Source organism: Bactrocera dorsalis, chromosome 2 (assembly GCF_023373825.1).
Source record: "Bactrocera dorsalis isolate Fly_Bdor chromosome 2, ASM2337382v1, whole genome shotgun sequence".
NCBI classification, from domain to species: domain Eukaryota; kingdom Metazoa; phylum Arthropoda; class Insecta; order Diptera; family Tephritidae; genus Bactrocera; species Bactrocera dorsalis.
Genome location: NC_064304.1, coordinates 72874426 through 72885202, shown reverse-complemented (window position 1 = coordinate 72885202; position 10777 = coordinate 72874426). Strand labels below are relative to the sequence as shown.

Here is a 10777-nt window from a genome sequence, read left to right as displayed (position 1 = left end):
CTTGATTTCTTTACATACATTTCAAATCTGTCAGCTCCTATCATCTTGCTTTGTTTCTGATAGCAAAACCGATAAAATTGGTTTCCGTGACACCCAAAACCTATACATACTTGTATTCTGTTTCGAACATCAAACCAATAATATCTGAATTCGTGACACCTACTTCTTTGTTTTTCGGTTTCAATTCTGATTCTGACAACTATCAGATTCCACAACACCCCTAATTGTGTCATGCCACATAGTGTTGGAAAGGTGAATTAAATTCGGGAGAGTTGAAAAAGTTACAGCTGTTCAAAAATTTGTGAAAATAACGAAGTAATTCGCTATATTTTGAAGTTTTTGTATAAAAAAGGAAAGGCACCAATGGAATTTGTGAAGTTTACGGAGACGATGCTGTATTAGCTCGTGTAGCACAACAATGGCTCGCTCGGAATAATGTCTTTAAAATGGTACGATTATTTTATTTATTTATTTATTTAAGTATACATACGCCAAACGGCTTTATACGACTATATAATTTGAAATTATGTAATATTTGTTATGTAATTAAGTATAAGGGATTAAGTAGTATTTAACACTAGTATAAATAAGGCTATAAATTGTACAAAAGTTGTAAGACTAGCAAAATAGGAAGGAGAAAGTGTAAAAGGTGAGACTAGGGATATTGCAGTAGACGTGATTTGATATCCGGGATGAAGGCACTGAGTGGTCCACTATAGAAGTCCACATCACTATGCAATGAGTTGACGAGCCTGGCCAGACGGTTGTGGGGACCATTGAAAACGTAGCTCTTGGTAGTTTTCGTAGTCTTCAGGAGACGGTTATGTCTCAGTGAGGGACCCACTGATGCGAGTTCGAAAATGCTGATGATGTCTGGCGCATCGATAAGGCCGTTCACGACTTTGAAAAAGAATAACATGTCCGCCACTTGACGACGTTCTTGTAGGCTGTTTATGTTATAGTATTCATAGACATCAGACACTGTTGTAACCACCAGGAATACCATAGCGATAGCCAATACATTTACATAATTTTGATTGTATTTTTTCAATACGACTACAGGCAGCATCGGTGTAAGGCGTCCAAATTACAGTGCCATATTCTAAAATTGGCCGAACCATAGATGAATAAAGGCGTAGCAGTGAGATGGGATTCGTGAAATCCTTGCTAGTTCTAGTAATGAATCCCAGAACTTTAAATGCCTGGAGAGTAATCTTTTCAATATGCTTGTTAAACGTCAGTTTATTGTCGATGATGAGACCTAGGTCCTTTACATGATCCACTTCACTTAACAATTCATCATTTAGAAAATAATTAGCTGGTATTCTGATATGTGACCGTGAGTAGGATACAGTTACACATTTTTTTACATTCAAGTCCAATTTGTTTAATCGGCACCACAACGAAAGCTTGTCTATGTCATTCTGAAGAACTCGATGATCTTGCTCACTGGTTATCATTCTGAAGATCTTCAAATCGTCTGCATAAAGCAAAAATTCCGACTGAAAGTTATCGCCAATATCGTTTACGAAAATATTAAAGAGAATAGGCCCCAGATGTGACCCCTGAGGTACTCCTGAGGTTATATTATGCTTAGCGGACAGGTATCCGTCTACTTTGACTTGGAAATGCCTTCCTGTAAAATATGATTGAATCCAACTCAGTGCATTACCACATATACCGTATCTTCTAAGTTTGTTTCGCAGAATAGTATGATCCACCCTGTCAAACGCCTTGCTGAAATCGGTGTAAATGGTGTGAGCTGAGTGGCCATTGTTTAGGGCATCTAGTAAATAATTAACGTAGATAAACAGGTTAGAGGAAGTCGACCTACCGCCGACGAAACCATTCTGCTTGTTGGTGATAATGTTTGTGAAGAATGCCGTGAGTTGTGGAAGAACTATCTTCTCGAAAAGCTTGGCCAAAGCTGATTGGATACAAACTGGCCTATAGTTAACGACTTCAGACTTTGGGCCGTCCTTGTGAATCGGACAGATGTAGGATGATTTCCATATAGTTGTAAAGACTCCGCTTTGTAGAGAGTAACTGAATAGGTGTGTAATATGCTCGCTGAGGCTGTATGCACAGTATTTAAGAAAACTATTTGGTAAGCCGTCCGGACCAGCACCTTTCTTCAAGTTCAGTGTTGACAACATTTTACGGACATCATTGATGTCAACCACGAATTCATCCATAATGACAGTGGGAGCTGGTTCTACTTCAGTTGGTGGTGAGCACTGGTGAGAATTTTGGTTATACACACTATGGAAAAACGATGCGAACATATTGCTGATATCGATACCAGAATCTGCCGTCAGATTATCCCAGGACATGGTGGACGGGATGTCACCATTACCTCTTTTTTTGTGTTTAACAAACTTCCAGAACACATTAGCGTCATCTTGTACTTGTTGTTCAATTTTGTCTATGTAGTTCCTGTAGCATTGTTTATTGAGAAATTTACATTCTCTCCTGAGTTCGCTAAATTTTCTATAGTTCTTTTTGCTGCTGCACTTCTTAAAGGTAGTATGGGCTTCTTTCTTGAGTATCATTTTGCGTTTTAGTTCGCTTGAAAACCAGTACGGAAAGTTTTTGTTATTCTGTGAACGGACAGGCACATAGGTAGATATACCTCTTTGAAAGATGTCATAGAAGACTACTACTTTGCTGTCTAGGGTAGTGGATGAATACAGTCTCGTCCAATCAACGTTTTGATAAAATGCATTAAGACTCCCATAGTCAGCACTTTGGAAATCGAAGAAAGGTATAGTTACTGGTTTGAGGCTGAGCTGGAGTTCAATCGTGATACCAAGTGCTGGGTGGTATCGATCCAATGTGGTAATTGCCTGTGTGTGATAAACATGTATCTGCTGATTACTGAAACAAAGATCGAGTAGATTGTGACTATCGGCTTGAATGTTTTTAAATTGGTGGCATTCTAATAGAGAAAAGCCTTCGTAAAGCAAATTTACACAGTCTGTATGCGGCGAGCTACTTGGTAGGTTGAAATCCCCCGTGATGAGGAAGTTGGTATTTTTGTGCTTCTCTTTCAGGTACTGGAGTGTATTAAGGAACGCTTGGTAAACGACTAGCGATGCTCTCGGAGGAATGTAGACACATCCAATAATGATGTCTGATCTATTGCACTTGATTTTTACGTATAAGTGTTCAATACTATCATCAATGACTGGAATACATTCCGCGTGCACAAACTTCTTTATTGCGATGAAAACCCCCCCACCTCGTTCACTATCACTTGTGATATTGTTTCTATCCTTCCTGTAAATACTGAATGAATCATCTATAACTTCCCCATCATGGATAGCTGGGTGAAGCCATGACTCAGTGATGCAGAATGCATCAATACTACTAATCGCCGCTGCTGTGAGAAAACTGCCGAGCTTGGTTCGTAGTCCCCTCACATTCTGATAGTGGATGTGCAAGTTTGTTTGAATTTCCCTTATCGTTGAACGAGCGAAAATTCTTGTTGACTAATTTCGGGACGCCATTAACGTATTTTATTGTCTTCGAGGAATCCCCATTTTTCACCAGAGAATTCAGCTGTGTGCGAAGGTTCTTGAGGTGCGTCAACTGAGCGGGGGTGAGATCTGATTTAAATATGACTTTGGGTGTTCCGTCAACAGGTTCTGGTGGTTTAGATTTTAATATAGCGCGAGCAACGGAAGGGGAAGTTGTTTCCACTAGCAGCGGGCGGTTACGGCCAGCAGTTGGGCGACCCAATCGTCGAAGTTTCAGTTCATCCAAACTGACAGGCAAATCGATTGGCAAGATGGACTGGACGGTAGCTCTGTCTTCATCAAGACGGTCTTTGCCATCAGCTCACCTTGACTCTTGAACATTCAACATAACGACGTTTGATTCCCGTTTTTTGCGTTCGGAAAACTCTGCTAAAATTTCTTCAGTTGGAGCTGATGCGCTAGTGAAAGTTTCGAGCTTGTTTTCTACTGAGTTTAGCCTGTTATCAAGAGTAGAACATGTATCGGACAATTCTTTGTGCTGCTTGGATAAACTTGAGACCTCCCTTCTGATGTCATTAACGTTCTTTTCGATGGCGGTCTTGAAACTATTGAACTTACTCTCAAAAGATGTTGTGAGCTTTGAATACTGGTCATCAAGCAGACGTTTAAGTTTAAGCATGGTGATGTTTCCATCGTCGTCACTTTCACAGTCAAGATCATCTTGAGTGACGATACTAACCTCCAAACGGCATGTTTCACATTTCCATTGATGACCTTGATGTTTTATTTTATTTGCTAGCTCGATGAATTCCGCTCTATTAAGTTTCGCACATTTGGAATGAGTCCATGAGCGGCAAATTGCGCACATTACACTTGGTGAATTAGCGACCATTTTACAAACGGCACAAAGCTGCGGCTGAATTGTTTTTTTGGGAGGCATTTTTGAGCCATATAACATACCATACAGAAGAGATTTGGGTTTATTTTGATGATCACTGCACTAAACAATAATTACTGCTAAAGAACAATTATTGTTAATTTTATTCAATATTTAACTTTTGTTCAATTATTTTTGCGCGCTTCATAACAAAGGGTTGCCAGACAAATTTTTGAAGATTAATTTTCAACTTTTTGAAATAAATAAAAAAATAAAGTATATGAACAGGTCTTGTAAGTTTATTTTTTATATACGGGAACAAACAGGAGTCATTCGGTCTTGACTACATGGTAGATGACTAATCAAATAAATTGAAATTTGAGCGCTTCAAAATGTATGTAGTTGTTTTAGTCGATGTGTAAAAGCTCGCATTTTCACAGTTTTTTTTAGTTTCAATATCTTTTTATTTATTGAATTTGCTTTTTGTTTTAAAGGCCTAACAATAAGTTATAAAATCTTAAATCTTTTTAAAAACTAGACACGCTCAAGCAAGTGATTGGGCCGTTTTTGTGCTCCGTTGCTCTTTAGTATGCGGGCATATCTCTTCTTTTAAAGCGTGTTTAATCGCAAGAATGTACCAAAGCATTAGCCAAAGGGTTTAAGTGATCTCGGAGTTTAGATATATTTATAATTCTGCTGTCGTCTACTTCTTTCTTTACCATAGAAATATCTTCATTATATGTACATCTACCATGGGTTGAAGTTAATGCATGGTTAGCTGTTGGAAGATCTGCTGTATATATTGGGTTGTGAAAAAAGTCTTGCGGTATTTTCGCTAGTTGGCGATTAAAGCGCGTAGTTCTAGTTTTATTCGTCGCATTGGGTCATGCTATACCTTTTTGGAAAGCCCATTTCACGCGCTAACACGAGTTTGATTGATTGTCGTTTCTTTTAAGTCGTTCGTGAGTTATAGCGACGCAAAAATGGAGCAAAATAAAGAGAAAATACGGCATATTTTACAGTACTACTACGATAAAGGCAAAAATGCATATCAAGCCGCCAATAAAATTTGTGCAGTTTATGGACCCGATACAGTTTCCATTTCCACCGCACAACGATGGTTTCAACGTTTTCGTTCTGGTGTAGAGGTGGTCGAAGATGCGCCGCGCTCCGGAAGGCCTGTCGTTGAAAATTGCGATAAAATCCCTGAATTGGTCGAAAGAGACGGGCATAATATCAGCCGTAGCATCGGTCAAGAACTGGGCATGAGTCATCAAAAATTCATTTCAATTTCAATAATAAAAAAAATTCAATAAAAATCTTCTTCTTCTTTCTAGCCGAGTCAACAACAGCGCGCCAATCGTTTCTTCTCTTCGCTACGTGGCGCCAATTGGATATTCCAAGCGAGGCCAGGTCCTTCTCCACTTGGTCGTAAAGATTCAATAAAAATACCCAAGACTTTTTTGACAACCCAACATATGCAATTCTTGCTCCGTGCAAGGGTTTTGCAAGAGCAAGATAATACTCCTAATGTGTAAAATTTATAATCATTGTTTCCTTACATATTATTGTTGGTAGAAGTAATAGGATTGAACTTTTATTTGAGATTGCTATAATTTCATTACGGGGTGTTTGTAACATTTGGTTAAGACATGCTTGAATGCCCTGTGACAACTTTGTTTTCAAATCTTTATATACCGGACAACCCCTGCAGTTACCAGTGTGATTTTCTCCACATCGTGTGTGGTCCCTTTGGCATCGTTGTCTGAACCATTGCTTAGTATGTCAAATCTGTTGCTATTTAAAACTTTCGTTTTATTTTTATTTGGTGTGCCGCCTTAAAATTTTTTAGGATTGACCGCTGACTTTGAAGGACTTAATTTCCTTTTTAATACGCTTTTATTAGCTTCACTTGTTTGTATGTATGTATGTATGTATGTATGTATGTTTGTAACTTTTTTAAGTGGTACTGAAACGTAGAATATTTGAGAGACACTGTAGGAAGGCGACAGTAAGTTTAAGCAGCTCACCAAAAATATGCAACATCTATATAAAACTAGTTTTGGCGACATTTGAGTAGCATATGTATATACTGAAATATACATATGTATATCCTTAAAGAAAGTATACTTTATATAGATACATATACTTACATATGTACATATATAAGTATAACCGCGCTCCAGAAGAATTAATATCAAATTAATAATGCAAAACATGTGACTTTTAGGTAATAAAAAAATTAATACTTATAATAAAATTTTTGTAGTAAAAAAAAATTCAGATACTAGTTTTCAAAATGCCTCCGAGAAGCAACTGTAGTAGAAAACTCCTTTTTTTAACTTTGAACTTTGGCTGTCACGTCGGTGTGAGCTTTTTAAAAATTGTCACCGAATCTAATGGCGGAGAAAACGATTTAAGTTATATTCGTTTATATTTCACAATATTGGCAAATCTCATAGAAGAAAAACTAAAAAATTAAAAATAAATATAGTTTAAAAAAAACTAAAAAACACGCTTTTAAAGCATATCAAACTAAAAGGTGAAAAATAATTCTTTGTTTAAACTAACAATAATAATGAAGGAAAAATTCCTGCATTATTGTGAGAAAAGCGTGGGGTGCTTTGTGACATATTTTTCATGTATCGAGCATCGCACATTGATTCTTCGAAAAACGATGGTGATGATGAATTTTCTCTTCCATCCTCTAAAGCCAAACAAAACACACTAGTATTACAACACACTGCTTTAGCTGCCCAAAGATTTGGAGTAAGTGATAGAGCAGCGGCCTTGATTGTTTCATCGGCTTTTCTGGATGCCAAAAAAGCAGGTTTGATAACAGAGGATCAGGCTAGCTTTTTCACTGAAAAATGCAAGATTAGTCGGGCAAAACAAAGTGTTGGTGTTAAGCTCCAGAACACCGAAAGTATTGACTCCGTATATGGGCTGTATTTTGACGGCCGCAAAGACAATACACTTACACAAGTCAGCGAAGGTGAAAAGTACTACCGTGACACTGTCAAAGAGAAACATATTTCTCTTATAGCGGAACCTGGTTGTCATTACTTTGGCCACGTCACTTCTCCTTCCGGGTCAGCTGAGGATGAGACGCAAACTATATGGCAACATTTACAAGACAATTCAGTTGATGTGGAACATCTAGAAGTTGTCGGTGCTGATGGCACCAACACGAACACAGGTTGGAAAGGTGGAATCATTCGGAAACTAGAAGAAAGAATAGGTAGGCCATTACAGTGGGTTGTTTGTCTTCTACATTTCAACGAACTTCCATTCCGTGCTCTTTTCGAACACATAGATGGTGTCTCAAAGAGTCCAAATACATTCTCTGGCGACATAGGTAAACTGCTCCCTTACTGTGAGAAGTTGCCTGTTGTCAAATTTGAAAGTTTTCCATCCTGCCAATTACCTTCTGAGGTTATTAATCCGACCCAACTTAGCACAGACCAAGCTTATCTCTATAAAATATCAGAAGCTGTTATTTCCGGTCAATGTTCCTCAGATTTAGCGTCGATGCATCCAGGTAACATGTGCAAATCTCGCTGGCTCACCTGTGCAAATAGAATTCTGAGATTATACATTTCTACTGACAAACCAACAAAGGAAATAAAGATTTTGGTCAAGTACATACTTACAGTTTACTCACCTTTGTGGTTCTCAATAAGATTCAACAGTTCAATCAAAGATGGCTCGCGCCATCTCTATGCTGCAATTCAAAGGTCGAGATACTTACCCGCTAAACTGCGCAAGGTTGTCGATTCATCCATTCAACAGAATGTTTTCTTTGCTCTTCCAGAAAACATTCTCCTTAGTATGATGACTGACGAACGGATAGAAGTCAGAAAGTTGGCCATTGACCGTCTTCTGGCAGCCAGAGAAGCAGAGTCTGACACCATAAATAGAAGAGTTAGATGTAATAAAGTGCCAAAGCTGAATTTCAAAGCTAATACTTATTACGATACGATTAACTGGAAGACTATTACCTTGACTGTTCCACCAGTTCTTTGTTCAGTTTCTAACGAAGAACTCATAAAAGGGCTGTCGGGAGACACTGCAGAGGTATGGAAATTTAGTGAATTCCCCTCTCACACCGTGGCAGTCGAGAGAATCGTCAAACTGGTGACAGAGGCATGTTCTAAAGTTATTGGCCCCCAATCTCGTGATTGTTGTTGTTTTAACGGATATGCTAATCCCCGTTAGGATGGTAAGGGTCATCTGTGTTGTCGTCGAGGTCATCTAACGGTAGGCCCAGGAAACGCGCTGTTTCGACGGGGTCGGACCAAAGGGAGGAAGGTGTTAGATGAGTTGGGTTTGTGGGGCATGCAAAGAGGTGGCCAGTGTCATGCGGAGACTCGTTGCATGCAGGACATATATTGGATATGTCGGGGTCGATTCTGGATAAGTAGGAGTTTAACCTGCTACAATACCCAGAACGAAGTTGCGCTAGGGTCACTCGCGTTTCTCGCGGCAACTGGAGCTCTTCATCTGCAATAGGTGGTGCTTTGACTCCAAGAACGCCATTCACGGGAAGGGAGTCGGTGAAGGTGTTAATGGCTCCACTGTGAATGGCGGTCAGTACCTGTCTGAAGTCTGTAGCGTCCGAAGTTCGGTCGGCGTACTGTACGACGTCGTCGAGGAATGACCTCTTGATGCTCCTAGGAGGCGGCTCCGCTCCAAGCAGATGGCTGCAAGGGTGATTCCTACGGAAACATCCCAGCAGGAACTGCCTGGAGAGGAGTTCATTATGCTCCTTTACAGGAAGCATGCGCGTCTCACTATGGAGGTGTTCGATGGGAGACATCAAGAGACATCCCGTCGTAGTCCGGAGTGCTGTGTTCTGGCAGGTCTGTAGTTTCCTCATCTGCGTGCCACTGCATCCAGGCGACCATATCGGTGCTGCGTAGTTGAGGACCGGCCGGCCGATTGCCTTGTAAGTTGCCAACAACGTTTCTTTGTCTTTTCCCCATGTGCTGCCGGCTAGCGACTTGAGGATCTTGTTGCGGCTCTGTACTTTGGCGATAATCGCGGTCGTATGGGGAGTGAAGGAGCATAGACTATCAAAGGTTACGCCTAAAATTTTAGGGTTATTGACAGTCGGAATTTTTACGCCATCGACTGCAATATCAAGCTCAAGTCTATACTCCTTCGTCCAGTTTGTGAATATAGTCGCTGTGGATTTGGTGGGGGAAAGTTGGAGATTCCGTGCAGTGAGGAAACGAGAAAGGTCGGAGAGGTAGCTGTTCACTTTCGAACACATGCCATCGATTCCATTGCCCGACGTCAATATCGTGCAGTCATCAGCGTACGAGGTTATGGAGACCCCCTCTGGTGGTTGTGGGAGTTTCGAGATATAGAAGTTAAACAGTAGTGGGGAGAGGACACCACCCTGCGGAACCCCCTGTTTAATTCTTCTCAGTTTAGATGTTTCGCCTCGAAATAGTACGGATGACTGGCGACCACTCAGGTAGTTCATGGTCCACCTCTTTAACCCTGGAGGAAGCGTTGTTTTTTCTATGTCCTGCAATAGCGTTGTGTGGTTGACTGTGTCAAAGGCTTTTGACAAGTCCAACGCTACGAGGATCGTTCTCTCACAGGGTGGCTTCTGGTTGAGGCCACGGACTATCTGGGTGTTTATGACGCTAAGTGCTGTGGTGGTGCTGTGCACTTTTCGGAATCCATGCTGGTGGCTGGCTAGGCTCAGGTGGTGAGTGAAAGTCGGGAGTAGCAGAGCCTCAAGTGACTTCACTACTGGGGAGAGGAGAGTTATCGGGCGATAAGATTCCCCTTTGTTGGCGGGTTTCCCAGGTTTCAGTAGTGGCCGATTTTCCACACATCGGGTATTTGAAGGGTGGTTAGTGACAAGTTGAGGACACTGGTGAGATAACCTACTCCCGCCGAGCCTAGATGCTTTAACATTAGCATGTTGATTCCATCAGGGCCAATGGATTTGGATGATTTAGCTTTTGTGATGACACTCTGAACCTCCTCACCGGTGAAAGTAAGTGGCGCGCAGTTGTTTGGCATTTTGCGCAGCCGCCGGTTAACACATCTCTTAGCTTTGTCTACCGAAGGGTGCAGTGTAAACTGCCGGCTAAAATAGCTCGCGCACTTCTTCGGGTCCGAAGACGCACGACCATTGAATTGAACTTCAACTCGGTCGTCGTGTCTCTTCGGATTAGACAAAGCTTTGACAGTAGCCCAAAGCTTACTCACACCGGTGGAGAGGTTGCAGGACTTCAGGTGCTCTATCCATTTCGTCCGCTTATGTTGATTTACCACTCGCCGAATCTCCAAATTGAGATCCCTTATTCGGGGATCCCCGGGATCGGCATGGCGTAAGGTGTCGCGCTCATTAGCTAAGACAGCTGCTTCGGCTGGGAAATTGGGGCGGATTTCCGCTATT

The 10777-nt window shown here is 41.0% G+C and overlaps 1 protein-coding gene across 2 annotated transcripts in view; it reads left to right on the top strand.

Annotated features, from left to right (window-relative positions):
- LOC125776690 (uncharacterized) overlaps positions 1-10777 on the top strand; it is a 436599-nt gene that overhangs the window by 277603 nt on the left and 148219 nt on the right. The gene's annotated exons all lie outside the window — the stretch shown is intronic.